The following is a 24,598-nucleotide window of genomic DNA, read 5'->3' on the forward strand; positions in this document are numbered from 1 at the left end:
CACCCTGCAAACTCCTAACATCCTCTGCACAGCTCACACTGCCACCCAGCTTTGTGTCATCCGCAAACTTGCTAGTGTTGCTCCTAATTCCCTCTTCCAAATCATTAATATATATAGTAAACAGTTGCGGCCCCAACACCGAGCCTTGCGGCACTCCACTCGCCACTGCCTGCCATTCTGAAAAGGACCCGTTCATCCTACTCTTTTTTCCGGTCTGCCAACCAATTTTCTATCCATGTCAACACCCTACCCCCAATACCATGTGCTCTAATTTTAGTCACCAGTCTCCCGTGTGGGACCTTATCAAAGGCTTTCTGAAAGTCTAGATACACTAAATCCACTGGCACCCCTTCATCTATTTTACTTGTCACATCCTCAAAAAATTCCAGAAGATTAGTCATGCATGATTTCCCTTTCATAAATCCATGCTGACTTGGACTAATCCTTTTACTGCTACCCAAATGCCCCATTATTACCTCTTTAATAATTGACTCCAGCATCTTTCCCACCACCGAGGTTAGGCTAACTGGTCTGTAATTCCCTGTTTTCTCTCTCCTTTCTTGAAAAATGGGATAACATTAGCTATCCTCCAATCCACAGGAACTGATCATGAAGTGCTTCGAGCGAGTAATCTAAACTCACATCTGCTCCTCTCTACCTGATACATTGAACTATCTTTAGTTTGCGTATAGACCAAACAGGGCCACGGACGATGCCATCGCCATGGCAACTCACACTGTGCTCACCCACCTGGACAAAGGGAATATATATGTGAGAATGCTCTTCATTGACTACAGCTCGGCATTCAACTATCATTCCCTCAAAACGCGTCCCCAAGCTCCTTGATCTTGGACTGGAGACCTCCATCTGCGGCTGGATAATCGACTTCCTGACGGGCAGGCCCCAGGTGGTGAGAATTCGCAGCCACTACCTCTTCCTCACTGATCCTCAAGACAGGAGCACCACAGGGCTGTGTGCTCAGTCCTCTCCTGTACTCCCTGTTCACGCACGACTGTACTGCTAAGCACAGCTCCAACATCATCTTGAAGTTTGCTGACAACACGACCATCCTGGGCCTCATCACAGACAATAATGAGACGGCCTATAGAGAGGAGGAAAAGGCACTAAACAGCTGGTGCAAGGAAAATAACCTCTCGATGTCAGCAAAACTAAAGAGATGTTCGTGGACTACAGGAGACAGCAGGTGAGTGGTCACCTCCCCATCCACATCGGTGATGCTGAGGTTGAAAGGGTCAGCAGCTTCAAGTTCCTCGGTGGCACATCACTGAGGACCTCTCTTGGATACTGCACACGGACACAGTAACTAAGAAAGCCTGCCAGCGGCTCTTTTTCCTGAAAAGACTGAGGAAGTTTGGCATGAACACCAGCATCCTCACAAACCTCTACCGTTGCACCATCGAGAGTCTGCTGACGCGCTGCATCACAGTCTGGAACGGGAACTGTTCTGCCCACAGCCGCAAATCACTACAAAGAGTGGTGAAGGCGGCACAGCACATCACTGGCAACTGTTTCCCAGCCATTCAGGACATTTTCCACAGGCATCATCAAGGACCACAGCCACCCAGCACGCAGACTGTTCTCCTTGTTACCGTCAGGCAAGCGATACAGGAGCATAGCTGCACGTACCACTAGACTCAAGAACAGTTTCTTTCATCATGCCATCAGGCTTCTAAACTCATAAACGTGTCATATATGTTAATTATTTTATTTATCTACCATTGTCACTTGTAACTTTTTTTTTACCTTAATTTTATTGTAATATCATTGCTGAGGTGACCTGTTGTCTTGTCAAACACATTTCATTGTACCTTTGACCCTGTGTTAACCTACATATGACACATAAAACTGAACTGAACTGAACAAGACAAATCTAGGTAACAATCTTGAAACAGTTGTAGTTTCTGTTGAGATGTGAGAAAATAAATTAATAAATGCAGCTTCCCTTTTATATCATATTAAATCTGAAATCTATGCTTATCCTCTGATGTGCTGCCTTGAATTTCTTTCAAACTTTTTTCTCAGAAATCCCTTTGCTCTCTGCATGGGTGTATTCCTTTCAGAGTATAATCACTGCAGCAATATTGTTTTAAAATGCAGTAGCTCACAGCAAGATTGATTTAATCTGTCATTTTTTTCCCCCAAGTCTCACATCTCCTCAATGTTTCTATTCAATATTCTTTGCTTTTCTAAATTATTGTCTCTCCCATTAGACCAATTCTATTCACTTTGCATACCTATAAGTTTTAGTACTGCCTCTGGGGCTTTATCCAAACTATAGATATGCAAAGTTAATCAAATTGGCCTTATACTCACTCTTGAAACACATCACTAGTCACAGCATTTGAGGTACTTTAAAACTTCTCTTAATTTCTTTTTTTTTTCACTTCTAAACCTTTTCCCCAGTCTGTTCTACGCCCACTGAATCCATTATCAATCTTTTTAATACTCTCCCATGAGGTGTCATGTCAAAGACTCATTTAAACTTAATATATAAGTCTACAGCAAATTCTCCACTTAACTTGTTTATAATTTTTTCAAAGAATTCTTAAGTTTATCAAGTATGGTTACTTTTTTTGAAGTCCATGCTGCTCACTTTCTCTCCATCTAGATTTGATAAATCTGGGCCGAATTTTGCTCTCAAAATAAGTGTAATTATTTCTGTGGAGATGTGCAACGACCAGATCCATAGTTAATGCCAAATGTTGACATTCAAGTCGCCCCAATCACCATTAGCATTGCAGAAAATCGCAATTCATTGTCTGAGACGGGAATGAAATGCATCAAAGACCAGTAAGTGTGTTTTATTATGCACTAAACTCATCATAGTTCAGCTGTGGAGAAACACAGGGAGAGGCACTTCAGCAAACAATGTCTGTTCTGAACATGATACCAAGCCCAACTCTGATCCACCTACACATAATACATATCCCTCCATTCCCTGCATATCCAAAAGTCTCTTAAATACTACTATGGTACCTGCCTATGCCAGCCACCATCACCTGAGTAAAAAAAACTTGCCCTGCACATCTCCTTTAACCTTTACCCCTCTCAGATTAAAGCCTCGCCCTTTAGTATTTGATTTTTCCAACTTGGTAAAAAGATCTGACTGTCTACCCTAGCTATGCCTCTCATAATTTTAGATATTTCTATCATGTCTCCTCTCAGCCTCCAGCTTTCCAGAGAAAGCAATCCAGTCTGCCCAGCAACTCCCTGTAGCTAATACCTCCTGGGCCAGACAGCATTCTGGTAAACTTACTTTACACTCTTTCCAAAACTTCCACATCCTTCCTGTAATGGGGCAACTAGAAATGCATGTGATACTCCAAATGCAGCATAAAATTCCTGTAAAGCTGCATCATGTCTCTTTTCAGGGAGTTATGGACGGTCCCCAATTCCTCTATACTTTTACGGGTCTAATTCTATATTTTCTCTTTATATTTGGCCTCCCAAAGTGCTTAACCTCACACTTACTCGGATTAAAATCCATCTGCCATTTATCCACCCATTTCTGTAGCTGATCCATATCCTGCTGAATGCTTTGACAGCCTTCCTCTCGGTCTGCAACTGCAGCAATCTTGTTGCCGTCTGAAAACCTACTAACTGACCTGTTTGCATCCAAGTCATGTATCTATATCACAAACAACAAAGAACCCAGCACAGATCACTGCAGAACTTCATTGATCACAGATTTCTAGCCTGATTATTGTACTCCCACCACAACCTCTTCTATCAGAAAGCCAGTTCAGAATCCATACAACCAAGTCACTGCTAATCCCATGTAATTTATTCTTTTGGATCAGCCTACCACAAGGTCATTATCAAATGTCTTACTTAAATCCATGTAGACAACATTCACCTTCCAACCCTCATCAATCACCTTTGTCACCTCTTCAAAAAAAATCAATCAAGTTCATAAGACACGACCTAGTGCGTACAAAGCCATGCTGACTGTCCCCAATTAACCCATTCTGTACCAAATGGAAGTAAATCCTATCTGAAGAATCCTCTCCAATAGCTTCCCTACCACTGATGTAAGGCTTACTGGCCTGCACCCTGGATTCTCTCTACTTCACTTAAAAAATAAAGAAACAACATTAGCTACTCTCCAATCTTCTGGGACCTTGCTTGGGGCTAGAAAAGACACAAATATCTTTGTTAAAGCTCTCACAATCTCACCTCTCTCAATAACCTGGGATAGCAAAACATTTGGACAGGTACATGGATAGGAAAGGTTTAGAGGGTATGGGCCTAATGCAGGCAGTTGGAACTAGTGTAGATGGGGCATATTGGTTGGCGTAGGCAAGTTGGGCTGAAGGCCTGTGTCCATGCTATATGACTGTGACTATAAATATGGATAAGGCCATGTTTGATGTGCAAAGTGACAAAATAGTATGGCCTGTTCTGGAAGTTTCTTTCACCTCCATTAACACGATGCAAAATAACAAGCTGAAGGTCTGGTTTTATGTAGGCCAATTAACATACTCCATAGGCTTACATTCGGCTGATGAATACAAGAATGTGTCATGATCACGTCAGCAGACAGCAATGTTTGTTTGCAAAGCTGTCCTTTTAATTTGAAACTGATTATTGTTTGCAATGTACATTGGACAGGTATTCTGTAGACTGGTTCATGTTTGAATTAATACCTGTTATATCCACAATTTTACAACTCTTGAATAATGCATAATAATCCCCATGGCCACCCAGTTTTACCCTATCAGAACCATCTCCCTTCCCATATCCCTGTAGCTTCTTCTGTCTCCAACCTGAAATGTTGACTCTGATTCTTTTCCCATGGAGGCTGCCCGATCTGATGAGTATTTCTAGCAATTTTTGCATTTGACATCGGGAGAAGAATGGAGCACAGGGGAGAGACAAGACTTTGCCTTCCATCACAGTGAGGAGGAGATTCACTGTGATGGATGTTTGTGTAAATTGTGTTGGTTGTGTGTCTTGGTTCTTTTCTTGTATGACTGCAGAAACCAAATTTCATTTGAACTTCATTTGAGGCTCAAATGACAATAAATAATTGTATTGTATTTACCTTTAAAGGCTAGTTGTTAATGACTGCCAATCAATCTTTTAACTGTGAATTAACATTTAAAATTATGGACACTCATTCCTCCAATTAGAGCCTTTAGGGATTTTAAAGATGTTGAATGCAAAACACATTAATTTTATTTTTCTTTGTCTTTCTCTCATTTTCTGGGTTTTCAATTTAATATTTTCCCCTCTTTATTTTAGTTTCTATATTTAATTTTATATTGCTTTCACACATTTCATAGTGAAAACCATACTTTCAATTACAGAAGATAAAAGGAGCCAACATAATCTATGTTGACCTGCTCTTAAGGTTCAATGCATCTCAACATCAGCCTTTAGATTGATTCCCCAATTCTTGATACCAAATGGATACAGGAAAGGCTAGAGGGCCCAACATCAGTAGATTCAACCTCCAGAACCTGCAGCTAAACATTTACAGTATAGCTACAAGACCATCAACTTCCTGGAACTGTAGAACATTGGCCCATTGGGCACTGTCCATAAAAGTCATGATGAATTGAATCCTGTTAGTTACCTCGCTATTAATCTACACATAGTCGGCAGCAAAGCATTGACTGATGTTATTGACAGTCATCATATATTACCTTGAAACTTCCTATTGATGCTCATTTTGGATCTACCAGAACCATTCAGCTCCAGACTTCATGACCTGCATCTAAACTTGTCCCAAAGAGCTAAATTGCAGAAACAAGATGAAAATGAGTCAATAATCCAATTTCAGAAAAGGGAGCATGATTTAAACATTCCTGGTTTTCTTCCTTTGAATTCTCTCTTTTTTCCAATCCTGCTTAACATCTACCTTCATTGGCACGCCCGTAACATTACCATCTTATTAGATCTTTCCACCTAATGTTGTATTCTGGATAGGTCTTTGAATCATTTTCTCATCACAGTTTTGGGTCAATCAAGAGCACCCATCCCCTGCCCTGCCCTGCCAAAATATATTCCCTCCCTAATTGCTTCTCAAAATCACCATCAAAACACATCTCATCCTCCAGGTGCTTTTTATGCTCAGTTGCTATCAGTCTTCTTTCTTACCTTTTACCTCGCCATTGCCTTTCAATTCTTTACCAAGCCACTCTGTCTGAATAGTTTCTACTTGTATAACTTGGATCTGATGAATCAATGCTCAAATGCATATCAGTGTATCCCTAGATCCCTCCCACATTTTGCTGATATTTCAGGATTATCTTGTGACAAACTATTTTTGTAAACCCTATCTATCCCTTCCCCTCCCTCCATTTTCCCGCTATTCTCTTGCGAGGAGCTCTTGGATGTTTTCGCATTTAATTTATTGTTTTAGTATGTTTAATAACAACTGAGATTATGTCAGTATTGTGGATAAAGCTTAGTTGAATCAGCTTAAGGTCTTAAATGATAGCCTGTGGGGATTGATGAAAGTAATGAAAGTATAGGTTTATCATAATGGAGCACTTCAGTGATGAGAAGTAATTTACGACTGACACAGATCTTATTTCAAATAGAGGTAAGTTAACCACTTCTAGAGTGGCTTGGCTTATAAACAAACAAGCCTAGAAAATAAATTATAGGCAGGGTGCAAAAATGACAAAACCAAAACCACAATACTGTAAAACCTCAGCAGGTCAGGCAGACATTTGTAGGAAGATGACCAGGTCAGATTTCTGGTCTGAGTCCTTTCTCCACCCTGTTCAGTTCTGGCAAGGAGTCGTCGATCCAAAATGTAACTGTTTCTCTTTCCCCCGAATGCTGCTAAACATGTGGCGTGTTATTGACATGTCTGTTGTTGCTTCTGATTTCCAACAATCACCTTTTTCTGTTTGCTGGAACTTTGCCATTATGCAGGACCTGAATTATATGAATTTCCAGAGACAAAATGTCCATGCCATGAGGGTGTATTGAGGGTAGTCACTAAGTTGCAGAAGCTAGAAGCTCCAGCAAAAGCCACCAAGTCAGGTGAATACTCCAAGTACACTGTTATAACTTAAGTGAAAGCTTGTGTTCATATTCATCTCAGACTTGGACTTGGATCTTCAGGCAAGTTCCAGTTTTGTTGTTTGATGGCCAGAAATATCTGGCCTGTTATCGGCTGATCCTTCCTTACGAAGAACTCCGATGTTCTCCGATATTCAGAATGATCTCTTCGTTACTTTTCTCCTTTTATGCACTTTTCTCCTCTTTCCTTCATAATGGGATCAGAAAATTCATAACAAGATTTTCTGCTAAATGCTGGTACATATCCAGGTCCTGACTTAACTTCCAATGTTCTGACTGACTGCTGCTCAAATTAGCATGGGAGGATATAAGCTAGACACAAGATTTTAGAGATCACAATCCTGATCTTTTTAAGAGTCAAGAGTGTTTTATTGTCATATGTCCCAGATAGGACAATGAAATTCTTACTTGCTGCAACAGAACAGAATATGTAAACATAGTACATAACGGGAGAAGAAACAAAGTTCTGTGTGTGTATACACATGCACACATACTCAATAAATAGCAAATTAGTTTGACTTTTCAATGCAATTGACATAAAGATCAGCACCTGAAATTTCAAAAGCATCTTCTTCAACTTTTTCTAATGTCCACTAAACTGTGCTTCCCATCTATTTGAGCAGTGTAATGCCTAGCTTGTGAAACCTAACAGCTAAATTCAAGTGGTATGCCTTGTAAATTCAAGTGGCATATCTTAGCACAGCAGCAGTGCAGTGGCTGCGGTAGGCAAGGAGATGACATGTTTTTCGTGTTGAGATGTGGTGGATTAGGCCGGTGGAGGTCCGCTGCAACCAGGGATCACATGGCCCACAGAGGCAGAGGGTGTGGATCGGGTATAACCTGCAGCGGAGCAGCGAGCAGAGGTGAAAGACATCGACGGCATCACCATGCCAAGCCGACCCCTGCAACACTGACCCAATGTCACAGCCTAGACACGGGTCTTTCAGGGAACATGAGCACGGAAAAGCGATTACTCCGCAAGGCAGCATGGACTCGATGGGTCAAAAAGGCGTCTTCCTACAAGTAAAGAAATATGGACCAATTATAATAATTGTTTGTAGAGAATGAAGCAAAATTGTATTGTTCTCGACTAGGAAGAGCTAAAATCCTCAGTAAACTGACAGTTCTGTGGAGGTTTCCACCAGAATTATGATGAGCACATAGGGAATTTCAGCATGTACAATTCTTTCTGTCTCTCTTAATTGCTTTATTTCCATGTATTCCTTTTTCTCCGTCCCTTCACATGCAGTGAAGAGCTATCCAGCTCTTCAAGCCTTTCAGGTCTTTGAATTTCAATTTCCCCTCATGCCTGCCCCTAATGTTAATAGCTGCATCGCTGAATCTCATTGCTAAATCACCACATTTTCTAATATCTCTCTACCTTTTTACTTTTAAGATGCTCTTTAAAATCTGCCCAGTTGATCGAGTTGGTGTATATCTGAGCTTGCTGCCACATGGTTTGACAGCTCTTGGGAGGCAACTTGGGATTTAGATTAGTGGTGTATTATGAATGTCACTGTACGTCAAAATATCTGGCAGCACGTCCTGATCTGGACCAGCTGCCAGAAATACTCTTGGCAGCTCACAAAAGTTCTATAAGCAGAAAATACCTCTTCATGATTTCAGGAGTGAAGTCAATTACAGTGGCAGGTTGATAGTTGTCTGCACTGTAGATAAGGAGGGACCAGTGAAGGAGTACCGAGTGAATTTAAAGGGGGGCAAGTGTAGAATAGTGACAATATTTTATAGGCAGACACAGAGGACAATTAGAACATCCATTTAATTCCTAACATGACAATTTCAATTACAATTTAAATTGAATTATATTTAAAATATTATCATATGGTTCTAGTCACAGGTAAATAATCAGTGAGATGGAAGGCTTCAAGGGGGTTGGCTGGAATAAGGAATTGAATTATATTAGTTCAGCTGTGAATGGTGGAGTATGCTCGAAGGCTTGAGTGCCCATTCCTTCTAATTCATTTGTTTATATTTGCACAACTGCCAGTTCTTATTTTTTTGGAATCTTTTATTTGCAGTTGGTATATTACAAACACTTTCATTCTGCACACGCATGTAGTTTAAAGAGAAACCTTTATTTATTCAACAATAATTGCAACTGAAATTAAATCCCTTAATTTTTTTTATCTGTAATATTTTTGTGATATTTTGCCTACCTTATATTTCTTTCAAAGTGCTTAGATAATGCCAGTGAATGATATTCAGTTAATGTGCAGATGCTGAAAATTTGACATAGAAAATCCTGGGGAGAGAGAGCTCAACAGGTCAGGCAGCACCAGGGAAAGAGAAACGGTGTCAGTTTTGGATCTTTGACCCTTTGCCAGAATGTTGATGTTTGATCGGTATTCAATAAGCTTGTTGAAAGTGTTTAAGTAAATGGAACTACCATAAAGCCACCAATGTCCTTGATGACAGAGAACTGAGGACCAAGAATCGGATTGAGGATTGCCTAATCTGTTACATATGGTCAAATCTCAGAGGAAAATACTTTTCCGATGAATGCAAAACATCTTTAATGAGCAAATACATGTCAATTATATACAGGCAATGAAAATATAATGAAATGCCATCATTGTGTGATGGAAATTACTGACGCAATATAAACCTTGAGTCAAACAAGAGTATTTAATTGTCATATGCAATGACAACGGACAATGAAATACTTTCTTGCAGCAGTGTAACAGGCCCATAATACATAGATAATATATCATAAACAAACTCAATAAATTAATGATACTAATACTAGTCCAAATGAAAGCACAAGTCCTTAGAGCAACCAAAGACTGCCCATAGGACACAGTTGAAGTTGGTTTGTAGTGTTCAAGAGCTTGGTGGTTGTTGGGATAAGGTACACTTGAAACTGGTGGTCATAGATTTCAGATTCCTATACCACCTTCCCGATGGCAGAAATGAAACGGATACTGATGGTGGAGAGGTCAGTACCCGTGATGGGTCAGGCAGCGTCCACCACTTTTTGTAATCTGCTTCATTCTTGGGTGTTGGAGTTGCAGAAGCAGGCTCTGATTCAGCCAGTCAATGTACTCTCCACCAGTGGAAGTTGAAGAGAGCATTCATCAACATATTGACATGGCATAATGGTGTGGCGCTAGGGTCGCTGCCTGACAGTGCTGGAGACACGGGTTTGACCATGACTATGGGTAGTTTCTACTGAGTTTGCACATTCTCTGTGACTGCCTGGGTTTTCTCGGGGTGCTCCCGTTGCCTCTCACAATCCAAAGACTAGCAGGTTTGTAGGTTAATTGGCTTCTGTAAATAGTTCATTGTGTAGGATAAAACTAGTGTATGGGTGATTGTGGACTCTGAAAGCTGAAGCACCGGTTTCCATGCTGTATCTCTTTAAAGAAAACCAGAATCACTTCAATCCTTTAATGAAGTAGAGGCATTAATGGGCTTTTTTATGATTGCTTCAATGCAATGGACTCAGGACAGATCTTCAGAGTTCAGACACTTTAAGTTATTAACTCTCTCCACTGCCAACCTGTCGATGAAGACAGATTCATGGATACTTGGCTTTGCCCTCCTAAAGTGAACAATCAGCTCCTAGATCTTGCAGGCAAAGAACAAGATTGCTCTGTCATGGGTATAGAGTGAGTAGAGCAGGGGGCTGAGCTTGCAGCCCTGAGGTGCTGATGGTTAATGAGGAGGAAATGTTGTTGTCAATTTGTAGTCTGGTTGTGGTCTGCTAATGAGAAGTTGTGGATCCAGTTGCATAAGGATGTGCAGAGACCTAATTCACTGTTTAATAACCAGTTTGGAAGGATGATGGTGTTGTACACCAAGCTGTAGTTAATGAACAACAGCCTGATGTATGTACCTAACATTGGATTTGTGAAACCTAAAATAGCCAAATGGATAAGCATGCCAAGATTTGCATTGTGACTATACACCTGCATCAGTAAAGCTAGATTCAATCAGCTTACAGTTTTAAACACAAGATAAATGTCGTCAGTGATGAGTGTTTTAAGATAAATCGGCACATCATTTTCAAAGTCTAACCTATAAATTTGGTAATAACTCCTTCAAATTGGCAGTATTATGATCACATCCAGTTTATGAAGTACGTGATTCATAGCTCTAAGATTGTATACATTTGTTCTCGCTTGGATTATTAATTTAGAACAGAGCAGTCATTCTGGTTAAAGTAATTTCTTCTGAAGTTATAATTATTTTTATTCAACTGAAAGTACATTTATGAAACGGTCATTGTGATGAATATCAGGCTGAAAATAAAATATATAAATTCAAATCTTTAATGTAGGGCAAATTATATATCATCTCAGGTACTTAACCATTACACAACTACCAGTGTTTAAAAAACAATCTAAACAAATTTCAGATATTTAAAACCTGAATTACATCTTTGAAACGTGTCAAGAAATGTCTGTGAAAAAAGTCACTTACTTGCAAGGTGTTTGCTCCTGAGTAATCATATCCAAGCTGTTTTAACATTTTCCATCGCATCACGCAAAATGTATGTTTTATTTATTTAGATTTCCAGGTTAATAGGAATAGAGAGAATGATTTCCTGGGACGTTTAAAGAATACTGGCAGACATTAATTTTGGAATTTAGAGACAAGTTAACTAAGGGAAATAACTGAAGCATAGAAACTGCTTCTTGTTCGAAATGTTTTAATTAAAAATCATGATTGCAAACTATGATAATAGTTTGGTGCACACTAATGAAGGGATGCAACACAAGTTCGTCATTAGTTAAATTCTTGTCATGAAGCTATTCTATAGTTCATGCTGACTTTCCTTTCAGCAAAACTTTGGCAGGTTGCTTTTTTGTATCAGTACATTAGAAAACCTTTCTCCGGATGCTCCGCCGTCCTCCCACATTCCAAAGATGTGCAGGTTTGTAGGTTAATTGGCTTTTGTAAATTGCCCCAAGGATGTGAAACTGGGATAATATTGAACTAGTGTATGAGTGATTGCTGGTTGGTGCGAACTTGGTGTGCTCAAGGGCCTGTTTCCACACTTTATCTCTTAACCAAACTAAAGTTTACTTTGGAATTTATAAAGAAACTGTTGGAGTAACTCAATCTATGGAAATGGACACATTTTGCCAAATTGGGGATATTATTACTTCTCTGAAAGTGGGATAAACTGAAGTGGCTAATAATTTATCTTGCACACATTCCTGGCAAGCTTTTCTGAGACTTTAATACAAATGGTTTTATGGAGTTTACAGTTGCAATCTGTAACCATATCTCATGACACCTGAAGTATCTGAGTCAGCACAGATGTAATGTAGCATTGAGAATATATTCATCAAGCTGCCCACTCAGATGTTGAAGAAGAACTTTGTGTGTTTGGATGGCGGCTCCTGAGGAAGGGTAGGCTACCCCGCAAGAACAACAGGAGTAACAGGAGCAACCTCCATGTGCTTCCTGTGTGACTCGCTCCTGACTATTAACATGGCACAGACAGCTTGCCTTGTTGCATATTTTTAAAGAAACACTAACAATATATGCTTTTTAGTTAGTGAGGGGTTGTAAAATTAATGCAGTACATGCTGCTCTTGAGGGTAGGGAGTGAATAACTTGAGGAAGCTCAAAATAAATGGATTGTGGCCCTGACCGAAAGGAAGTTCCTACCTCCCCATGCCCAGCACTACCACTGGGCTTCCTGCATAGGCCATCAAAGAAGCCTTTTCCATAAAAGGCATGTGTTCTGATGTTTTGCCTTCCCATTTGTAATATTTTGTTGGATGGGCAATATTTCAATAATTCAGGAGCTGAGCTGTAAATGGAAGTGTGAGCAAACATCCCATTTGGAAATGTTGATATAAAACAACCATGCTAAATTATGTGGAAGAAATGCCTTCTCCTGAAAACTAGCAAGGATCATTGATAGATGTGTGCTGGCCCTGTAAATTGTATTTTATAGCATAAGTTTACAAATGCAAGGATAGGTAAATGTAATACATGAATAATACATTGCAGTAATACAAGGGAGATTACAGCGTGGAAGAAGGCCATTTAACCCATTTATTTTGTGCTAACTCTTCCAGGTTGGCCTGCTCTCCTGCTCTGTAGCCTGGCAGATTTTGTTCGAACACATCCATTTCTCTCTTGAATGCTATGATTGAAGCTATCTCCACTATACCTGACAATACATTCTGATGCTAGCCACGCGCAAAGACCGCTCCCTCCATAACTCCCTTGTCAATTCTTCCCTTCCCTCCTGTACCACCCCCTCCCCAGGCACTTTCCCTTGCAACCGCAAGAGATGCAACACTTGTCCCTTTACCTCCCCCCTCAACTCCATTCAAGGACCCAAGCAATCGTTCCAGTTGCGACAGAGGTTAACCTGCATCTCCAACCTCATCTATTGCATCCGCTGCTCTAGATGTCAGCAGATCTATATTGGTGAGACCGAGCGGAGGTTGGGCGATCGTTTCGCCGAACACCTCCGCTCGGTCCGCAATAACCAACCTGACTCAGGTGGCTCAGCACTTCAACTCCCCCTCCCACTCCGTATCCAACCTCTCTGTCCTGGGTCTCCTCCATGGCCAGAGCGAGCAACACCGGAAATTAGAGGAACAACACCTCATATTCCGCTTGGGGAGTCTGCATCCTGGGGGCATGAACATTGAATTCTCCCAATTTTGTTAGTCCTTGCTGTCTCCTCCCCTTCCTCAGCCCTCCTGCTGTCTCCTCCCAGCCTTCGGGTTCCTCCTTTTTCCTTTCTTCTCCCCCCCCCCACCCCCCATCAGTCTGAAGAAGGGTTTCGGCCCGAAACGTTGCCTATTTCCTTCGCTCCATAGATGCTGCTGCACCCGCTGAGTTTCTCCAGCTTTTTTGTGTAATAATAATAATAATAATAATATATCTTTTATTGTCATTGCACGTCAGTGCAACGAGATTTAGTGTGCAGCTCCACTGATGTACAAGAAAGGTAAATAAATACAATACATAAATAAACAAGCTGAATTGATTGACGTGACCATCTGAGGGAGACTGTCCAAAGGGGGTGGGTGGGGGGGCACTCATTAGGGCCGGTTCAGAGCCGCTATAGCTCTTGGGATAAAACTGTTCCTGAGTCTAGAGGTTTGGGCGTACCTGCTACTGAAGCAAATTTTGCCTCTTTTCATTTTCTTTTGCCAATCATTTTCATTCTACATGTTTTGTTTAGTCACCCTTGCATTAATGGGAAAGTTTCTTACCAGCTACTCTGTTCATAATCTTCATAATGTTGAATCCTTCTTAAAGATCCCCTCTCAACCTTTGCTGCTCTAAGAAGATCACCCCCAGCCTCTCCAGTCAAAACACAAAACTTAAGTCTCTTGTCCCTGGAACTATTCTGGTAAATGTAATCTACACCTCTTTAGGTGCCAGAGGTTTCCTAAAATGTTGATCTTGGAACTGTGCACAGCTACAGTTGTGGCCGGACCATTATTTTGTACTCCATGTACTCTATGCATGTATGTATAAAGCCTGGGATATCCAGTATGCTTTCTCAAAATGCACTGCTACTTTTAATATACCTGTACCTGTATAGCACCAGCTCCCTCTGTTCTGATCCCTATAGAATTGTGCTCTCTAGATTATATTTATTATATTTCTTGGTCTTCCCAATTAAGTGTAACACATTGTATGTTCTCCATTTGACCTGCTTTAGTGGACTGTTAAAGTTTGGTTTTGTTTCTTAAGGACGTGCACAACTATGGAGGAGACAGTGTAGACACAAAATGCTGGAGTAAGCCAGCGGGACAGGCAGCATCTCTGGAGAGAAGGAATGGGTGATGTTTCGGGTCGAGACCCTTCTTCAGACTGATGTCAGTGGAGTAGCGGGACAGAGATAGAATGTAGTCGGAGACAGTAAGACTGGTGGGAGAACTGGGAATGGAGAGAGAGAATGAAAGCAAGGGCTAATTGAAGTTAGAGAAGACAATGTTCATACCACTGGGGTGTAAGCTACCCAAACAAAATATAAGGTGCTGTTCCTTCAATTTGCGTTGGGCCTCACTCTGACAATGGAGGTGGCCTAGGCCAGAAAGGTCAGATTGGGAACGGGAGGGGGAGTTAAAGTGCTGAGCAACCGGGAGATCAGGTAGGTTAAGGCAGACTGAGCGAAGGTGTTCAGTAAAAAAATCGCTGAGCCTGCGCTTGGTCTCGCCGATGTACAGGAGTTGACACCTGGAACAGTGGATACAGTAGTTGAGGTTGGAGGAGGTGCAAGTGAACCTCTACCTCATCTGAAAATGTGGTCGGGGACCTTGAATGGAATCGAGGGGGGAGGTAAAGGGACAGGTGTTGCATCTCCTGCAGTTGCAGGGGAAAGTACCTGGGGAGGGGGTGGTTTGGGTGGGAAGGGACAAGTTGACTAGGGACTTGCGGAGGGAGAGGTCTCTGCGGAAAGCAGAAAGGGTTGGAGATGGGAATATGTGGCCAGTAGTGGGATCCCGTTGGAGGTGGCGAAAATGTTGGAGGATTATATGCTGTATGCGACGGCAGATGGGGTGGAAGGTAAGGACAAGGGGAACTCTGTCCTTGTTACGAATGGGGGGAGGGGGATCAAGAGTGCAGCTGTGGGATATTGAGGAGATCTTAGTGAGAGCCTCATCTATAATGGAAGAGGGGAACCCCTAAAGAATGAGGACATCTCCAATGACCTGGTATGGAAACCTCATCCTGGGCGCAGATGCGTCATAGATAGAGGAATTGGGAGGAAGAGATTGAGTCTTTACAGGAAACATAGTGGGAAGAAGTGTAGTCTTGATAGCTATGGGAGTCAGCGGGTTTGTAATGGATGTCAGTCATTAGTCTGTCTCCTGTGATGGAGATGGTGAGAAGGAGTTTCTTCCCAGAGGCCATTAGAACTGTAAACTCCGATCTCACCAGGGACTAACTTTACTGTACCAATTTACTGTTGTGTGGCGTCTTCTTAAAATAGCTGTTTTTTCTCTTTTTTTCCCTCCTACAAATATGTAATATGTGAATATGTGATTCTGCTCCATTCTGTTTTGTAGTTTTTTTTTGCACAATCCGCAAGCATTGAAACTTTTCATTTCACTGCACATATCATATGTAATGTGACGAATAAACTTGACTTGACTTGACTAGAAACAGTAGGGAGATGTCTGAAATGGTCCAAGTGAATTTGAGTGCAGGATGGAAATTAGTCGTCAAGTTGATGAGTTCTGAATGGGTGCAGGAAGTAACACCGATGCAGTCGTTAATGTACCGGAGGTAGAGGTTAGGAATAGGGCCAGTGTACGCCTGGAACAGAGATTGTTCAACGTACCCTACAAAGAGTTGTAGGAGGAGACACGTTCACTTTGCTGACTGCTTTCTGTTTCCTCAGGCCTGAACATGAGGATCTGTGGTGCTTACTATTGACGGGCCTTCACAAAAGCTTAAAACTTGGATCACAATTAAAAAGGGGGCATGTCCTTTTAAAGTGTTGGCAGAACATTGTAGAATTTGGAGATCCCTGTGATAAAATTAATATGCTCTAAAACAGTGCATGGCTCAGGAGCATTGCGGGTAAACTGGGCATAATTTGGGCTCTCCCCTTTTGCACAATGCTAATAACTAAATAGCAACTAAACAACTATCTTCATATTTCCTCAGTAGCAAGTAAAAGGCCAGGTCTAAGATGTAGACCAGATGGCACTGGAACTTGTCCCGCCGTCACTGAAGAAAGTGGTTTGATGCAAACTCTAGATTTGTTCGACAGTGTAAACTCAATTCCCTGATATATCCTTTATAAACAGTTTGTTGCAGTGAGATTAGCTCAAGTGCAAACACTGCACTCACAAAAAGCATTGTAGATCATGCTTGTCTTGCGGAGGTTGAGACAATATCAGTCAGGCTGCAAAGCTGTCATTGTGATGGGAATGATACTGGCTCCACTCTCTTTCTAGTTTAAGGCATGTGATTCAGTTTTATTTCAACTGAATTCTTAGAGATTCAATTGACCAGCCATTACAAGAATAAATTGTTATTCTGGATGTTGTTGATTAAACTTTTCGACTATCAATTTGAGTGATTATAGGGAAATATTTCCTTGGTGTTAATGCCAGTTCGAATATTCTTATGATCACGTTGTAAAGAGTGTTGTAGCAATCTAGCAAGGATTATTTTTGCCCATGCCCTCCAGTACTGACCCTGCTTTACTTTTAAAATGAGGATTTATTTTGTATTGAAACACGCATTGGAATCAGAGACTCTTGAAAACTCATTTATTCTTTCCTCTTTGACCCTGCTGTTGTTTCCTGGAGGGATTTGTATTTTTACGTAGCAAGCAATGAATCTCTAACGTCCAAGAAAATAGAAAGTGTAAAGAACACACACTTTGACTGGTGCCATTACTGAAGGGTTTTTAAAATAAAATTCTGTTGTCTAACTAAACACTGACTTGGTTTGGACCGCATAAGTAAAACATCTGCTTATCTGCAGGAGACTATGCTCTTCTATATTAGTTTGAGTATTATCCTCCTGTCTGAGCTTGTCTGGTAAAAATCCTTAATATAGGGACTCTTCCTTTCATAGTCATAGAGTGATACAGTGTGGAAGCAGGCCCTTCAGTCCAAATTGCCCACGCGCGCGAACATCTCAGCAACCCTAGTCCCATGACACAAAGCTGGGTGGCAGTGTGAACTGTGAAGAGGATGTTAGGAGGTTGCAGGGTGACCTGGACAGATCGGGTAGCTCCACTTGAGTGAGTGGGCAGATGCGTGGTAGATGCAGTATAATATAGATAAATGTGAGGTTATCCACTTCGGCAGGAAAAACAAGGGGGCAGATTATTATCTGGGGTTAGGTTACGTAAGGGGGAGGTGCAGCGAGACCTAGGTGTCCTTGTACACCAGTCACTGAAAGTTGGCTTACAGGTACAGTAGGCAGTGAAGAAAGCTAATGGAATGTTGGCCTTCATAATAAGCGGATTTCAGTATAGGAGTAAAGAGATTCTTCTGCAGTTGTATAGGGCTCTGGTGAGACCACATCTGGCGTATTGTGTACAGTTTTGGTCTCCTAATTTGAGGAAGGACATCCTTGTGATTGAGGCAATGCAGCATAGGTTCACAAGATTGATCCCTGGGATGGCGGGACTGTCATATGAGGAAAGATTGAAAAGACTAGGCTTATATTCACTGAAGTTTAGAAGGATGAAGGGGTTTCTTATAGAAACATATAAAATTATAAAAGGACTGGACAAGCTAGATGCAGGGAAAATGTTCCCAATGTGGGGCGAGTCCAGAACCAGGGGCCGCAGTCTTAGAATAAAGGGGAGGTCATTTAAGATTGAGGTAAGAAAAAACGTTTTCACCCAGAGAGTTGTGAATTTATGGAATTCCCTGCCACAGAGGGCAGTGGAGGCCAAGTCACTGGATGGATTTAAGAGAGAGTTAGATAGAGCTCTAGGGGCTAGTGGAGTCAAGGGATATGGGGTGAAGGCAGGCACGGGTTATTGATAGGGGACGATCAGCCATGATCACAATGAATGGCGGTGCTGGCTCGAAGGGCCGAATGGCCTCCTTCTGCACCTATTTTCTATGTGTCTATATCCCTTCAAAGCTGTCATATCCCAATGAACCTGTCTAACTGCTTCTTAAACGTTGGGATAGTCCCTGCTTCAACTACCTCCTCTGGCAGCTTATTCCATACATCCACCACCCTTTGTGTGGAAAAAGTTACCTCTCAGATTCCTATTAAATCTTTTCCCCTTCACCTTAAACCTAAGTTCTCTAGTCCTTGATTAACCAACTCTGGGCAAGAGACTCTGTGGAGCTATTCCTCTCATGATTTTATACACCTCTTTTAGATCACTCCTCATCCTCCTGCGCTCCAAGGAATTGAGTCCTAGCCTACTCAATGGCCTATAGCTCAGACTCTCTAGTCCTGGCAACATCCTTGTAAATCTTCTCTGCGCCCTTTCCAGCTTGACAACATCTTTCCTACAACACGGTGCCCCGAACTGAGCACAATAATTTAAATGTGGCCTCACCAACGTCTACAACATGACCTCCCAACTTGTATACTTAATACTCTGGCTGATGAAGGCCAATGTGCCAAAAGCCATTATGACCACCCGATTTACCTGCGACGCCACTTTCTGGGAAATACGCACCTGCATTCCTAGATCCCTCTGCTCTCCCATTCACCATTCCTGCCCATGCTAGACTTCCCAAAAACTTCCCATGCAACACCTCACATTTTTTCTGCATTCAATTCCATCAACCATATCTCAGCCCAGTTGACCAATTGATCCTGCTGCAATTTTTCACAAACATCTTCACTATTTGCAAAACACCCACTTTTGTATTCCCACTTTCCTCCTCCCATTTTTTCCTTTCCTGATAGCTGAAGGGCTGTTAGTGGACATAAATTCTATGCATTTAAGTCAATTTTTTAATTTTGCCATTTCCTAAACATTTTCACCAGTACCTTACCAGAATTAGAAGAAAACTGGATACACCCCACTGATTTTTTTAAGCAATAATTTTGCTTCCACCTAATTTGCAAAATACAATTCACTGAAAAGTAAGTTCAAGGGAAAAAAGGGCTTTTGGCCCATTACATTTTATGAATTGGGGGACAGTGTGCAAGAGCAATGATATAATTGATCTATAAAATTTGAGGAAGTTTATTGGGGGAAAATGTACCTGTGGAGCATTATATTTGACTGACTTTTTGCTCACTTAACAATTTGAGGAAACCGTGCCTGCACCTTTAAAGGAAGCCCATTTGACTTCAGGAAAAATAAGCCATTTTATTTTCTGATTGGCTGTTTTCTATGGTATCTATCATCAAAGCCAGTCATTATATCATCCATAGATTGATCAAGATGTCCAAAACAAGGATAATTAATAATCTCTTTGGGTTTAGTGGAAATCCCAGAAGATAACTGTTGCTAAATCATATCCATTATGTGCTTTAAATTCAGTTATGTTAGGCTAAAAGAACATAGAATAAGCTCTAAAATCACTCTTCTGCATGCCAGCAGATGTAATTGGAAAAGCAGTAGAATATAATTGTTTCATTTTTTTCTATTAAAGCATTTCCTTTTATGTATTTAAGTGCCTATCTCATTCGCCTTTATTAATATAACTGAAAATGAGATTAACAGCAAAATTAACATTTTAACAAGGATATCCAGCCCTTGAACTTTGAGGAATGCGAATTAAAATCACTGATTTATGCTTCTAAAATCTATACTGAAGTATTTAATCATTTTTCCTTATACTAGTGTATCAGTCAATTAAATGGTTTTGATTTTAAAAAAAGGTTTGTAAGTACATGTACTCCTAAGAAAATGAATGCAATTTAAAGAACTTGAGATATTGCTGTTAACTAAACCTGATATTTGTCAAATACAGCATTAAAGAAGAGATGGACTAGAAAATCAATTCATGTGTCTCAGAGCCCTTAGAACTAAAACCTCATCGTGCGAAAACATTTTCACACAGAAAAGGGACCAAATGCTGAAAGCCATTAGCCACACTAACAGGATCTACCATTCCAAGACTTAACTAGAGTGGAGAAAGGTAAATTCCTTATTATAAACAATATCAGAGAGCACGTTTGCCAGGCAACAGACTCATCTCTGCTGATGCTTCTCTCTCACTATATGCAGCTGAACATCCATTCCATTTCTGGAATATAATCACACCAGAGATGGACCAGGCTGTATATCATTGTCATCTTTACTGTGATCCCACCGTTATGATGTCCAGTTGCAAGGGTTATTGGATTGATTTTGAACACTTTGAAGCTGAACCTATAAGATATGCTATTTCATAATCGTATGGTGCAGTGGATGAAACATTGCTGCCGTTTAATGCTGTTTTTGTTTCAACAGAGGTAGTCTATGCCTATCATATCAATCCTATGTCTATTCCTATCAATTATGGAATGTAAATTATTGTATCTTTTATGATTCAAATATTGTATTTTAAAAATTGGCTTCTTTATTGCAGCACATTTGTGTTTGCAGTGCATCATTAATCATACTGAAAATTGAAAGGATTTGCTTCCTTTGATTATACTGGAGGATGTTAACTCTTACAGATACTGTACAAAATCACTTTGGCGGGATTGCATTTCAGCAAATTAACCTGGTTTATACCATAAATTGTCAAAAATATGGTCTTTAGTGTTACATTGTAAATTGCATAGTCTATCCTTCATATAGTTTGCATTATCGTTTAATAGAAAACATCTAGGCTGTGTTAATCCAAAACTGAGCCTTGTTAATTCTCTTATTAACTGTCGTTGAACTACAGTTCGCAGAATCTTACTGATATGATTCAGCTTATAATGTACTAATTAGAATAGGATATATCTACTCATGAGCTCCTGGAGTTTCCCCACAGATTCCTCTACAGTGTTCCTTTAAGATTAACCTTCTGATCCTTTCTCATAAGAACATTTAGTTCCCATTCCTGAGCAAGTTCAGACCAGGCCAGTCATGTAGCCACTTGCACCTATTTCCCTCCACCATCATTCCAGCCCTCTTTGTATCACCACTCAGGTATTGCAATGCCATTCTGTCCAAAGATCCTATAGCAAGCAAGATAGTCCACTCGACGAAAAAGACGTAGTATGGTCATGGGCAGATTCATGGGTAATTTTCGGCCCCATTTCTGTAACTGGCTTCCGTCTCCGCACCAAAGATCCCATAGTGGAGCAAAGATAACTAGCGCGGAGACGGAAGCTGGTTACGAAAACATCCTCGTAAAATTAAAAGTTATTTGCTAAAATTCTTCTCATTTTCAGAATTATAATTTATTAACACAAACTGTTCCCCCGCAACGTTGATTACACTGCAAATCAGGTTGGGTCGGGTAACTGAAATGGATGAAAAAAAGGCCCAAGTTCCGTTCAGTTCAGTACTACACGTCCCCCATTGCATTCAGAAGGAGTGATCTATCTTGCTTGCTGTAGGATCTTTGATGCTGTCCATCTCTTCTGTTTATCCCTGTCATGCTTCACCACAGCTGATTGTCCCTCTTAGTTTCATGTACAGTACCTCTGTCATCCTATATCATGATGCCCCATCCCACAGTTCTATTTAACCTTTGTGGTTTGATCTAAGTAAAATTAATTTGTACATGCATAGGATTATATGAACTATTCTCACACAGATATTTTAACACTTGCACATTATGAAATTTGCCATCATGTTAAAGACTTAGATACGGTGGAATTTGTTTAGTGTGTTCAGGTAAGCTTTCTTGTGCAATATGTAGAGGACACGGGGAGTTTTGCAGAACAGATGGACCTAGGAGTACAATTCAATATTCCCCTGGAAGTTACGTCTATGGTGTAGAGGCTATTGGCATTTTGGTCCTTATCAGTAGGGGTACTGAGAATAGAAGTTTGGACATTATGTTGCAATTGTACAAGGCATTTTTTCACATTGCTCTGGGAGAATTATGTTCAATTTTGGTTACTTTTCTGTAGGAAAGATGCCATTAAGCTGGAAAGAGTGCGGAAAAGATGTACGAGGATGTTGACTCAAAGGACTAAGTTATAAGGAGCGTTTGGGTAGGCTTGGACTTTATTCTAAGGAGTGTAGAAGACTGAGGGGTAATCTTTTAGAGGAGTATAAAATCATGAGCAGCATTGATTGGATGAATGCACAGTCTCGAAAAGTTTAGAGGGATACGAGTCAAACTGGCAAATGGGTGAAGCCTAAATAGGTACATTGATCAGCCTGGACGAGTTAAGCTGAAGAGTCTGTTTCTTTGTTGTTTGACTATGTGAAACTTAAAGTAAAAGAGAAATATTCTTCTCTAATGTTTGGGTCTTTTCAAGTCTAATTGTTCTATTTTATCTTCAAACATTTGGCCAGGACTTTTCATAAAACTACCTTCTGAAAAATCTGCATATTTTACCTTCTGCCCGGTCTAAACAATTAACCAAATCACTTCCACACAAAACAAAATCGTTAAGATGGATGTTTTTAATATTACGCAGAAATGGTTTAGTAGTTCTTTTCAGAATCTTTACATAGCTGCAGATTAAATTCAAGGTGAATATAATGTCAGCATTTTCCATTTATTACCCTGCAGATAGACATTGCAGAGCTTAGCTGTCAGTGTAAACCTATGAACTTGATGAGATACGATTATTGGCTTTCTCCTCTGGGAGGTTACCAACACTCTTTTTTAAACTGCAGCTGGAATGGGTGTGTAGCTTAATAGTAGAAATTGTGCAAATGTCAGCAGTGATAAATAATTCAACCTAATTATATCAATTGAATGGGTGTCTGGTTTAAAATTGTAGAGATGGCTTGCAAATAATTTTATTACAAATATTGCCCAGGAGGGGCAGGGAAATAACACAAGTGTTCTAATATACTATCTGCTCGGCGCACATGTGTGATTGTATGCCAAAGGCTTACGGTGAGTCACCTAAAATGCTTCCTGTGACCGACACAGCTCTGAGCTAATTGACATCAGGGCTTTGATCCATCTTCATGAGATATTGGGTGGAAGTGATGTGGTAGTGGAACATTTAATAAGCAGTAGTAAAAATTGTGATTAAATAAGTAATTTTGCTGATTAATACCCCCGCTGTGCTGTCTTAAAAGTTGTGCTGATGAAGTAGAGGAAGGACACACACACACACAATGGAATTCCACACTGACCATGGTTTTTTAAAGCTATTTATTAGATTACTGCTTTCTGGCAAGGTCAACATTTATTGCGCCTGTCTGTATTGTCTCAGGAGTGTAGTGGTGAACCACTCCTGTCCCAGTGGTGTCAGAAGCTGCAGGATTTTGACCAGCTGATAAAGATAAAACAATGGGATGCAATTAGTTGAATCCATCACCCATTCTGATGACCATTTCCAAAAGAGGGGGTCTGAAATACCTGATTCTCCACAGCCTTGAAACAGAGTTATTGCTGAGATGGATGGTTGCTGCTGAAGCCTTACCTCCAGTTTCCCATTCACCTTTGACACCTGAATAATTGTCAGACATTTCAAAATGGTTCAAATAGATCCATTCACATATAGGAGCCAACAATACACCTGGACCATATTGCCTCAAGGATTTATCAATTCGCCTACTTTATTTTCCAGGTGTCTGCAGGATCAACTGAGTACCTTGAAGTTCAAAATGAATTCAACATTAGTGCAGTATGTCAATGATCTTTAGAGGCCAGCAAAAATGAATCCAGTAATCGGAAAGATACTGCACATCTACTAAACCATTTTGCTGATCTAGGATATGTGGTCTCACCATCAAAAGTACGTAGCTCAGGAGAAAGTAAAATTTCTAGGAATTATAATTTCAGCCACCGAAAGAAGTCTTGAGAAGAGCAGACTCGAACCTATCTGTGAATTTCCAATCCCAAAAGAAGCCAAACAAATGAGACAATGGCTGTGCATGGTTAATTATTACAGACCCTGGATTCCAAATATCGTTCTAGAAACCAAGGAGCTAACATCCTATATCAGCAAGGAGGGCGAATTTAAATTAACAAAGAAAGCAAAGGAGGCCTTTGAGAACTTAAAAAGATCATTGATGCGAGCCCCG

General features: G+C 40.6%; 1 protein-coding gene across 3 annotated transcripts in view; it reads left to right on the forward strand.

Moving 5' to 3' along the window:
- hhat (hedgehog acyltransferase) overlaps window positions 1–24,598 on the forward strand; it is a 183,076-nt gene that overhangs the window by 136,740 nt on the left and 21,738 nt on the right. The window contains exon 11 of one of the 3 annotated variants that reach the window (XR_004412871.1): window positions 20,430–20,597. The exons of the other annotated variants lie outside the window; for them this stretch is intronic. The gene's annotated coding sequence lies outside the window, so the exon portion shown is untranslated. The remainder of the gene's footprint in view (window positions 1–20,429; window positions 20,598–24,598) is intronic. 3 annotated transcript variants of the gene reach the window in all.

This window comes from Amblyraja radiata, chromosome 8 (assembly GCF_010909765.2).
Source record: "Amblyraja radiata isolate CabotCenter1 chromosome 8, sAmbRad1.1.pri, whole genome shotgun sequence".
NCBI lineage: Eukaryota > Metazoa > Chordata > Chondrichthyes > Rajiformes > Rajidae > Amblyraja > Amblyraja radiata.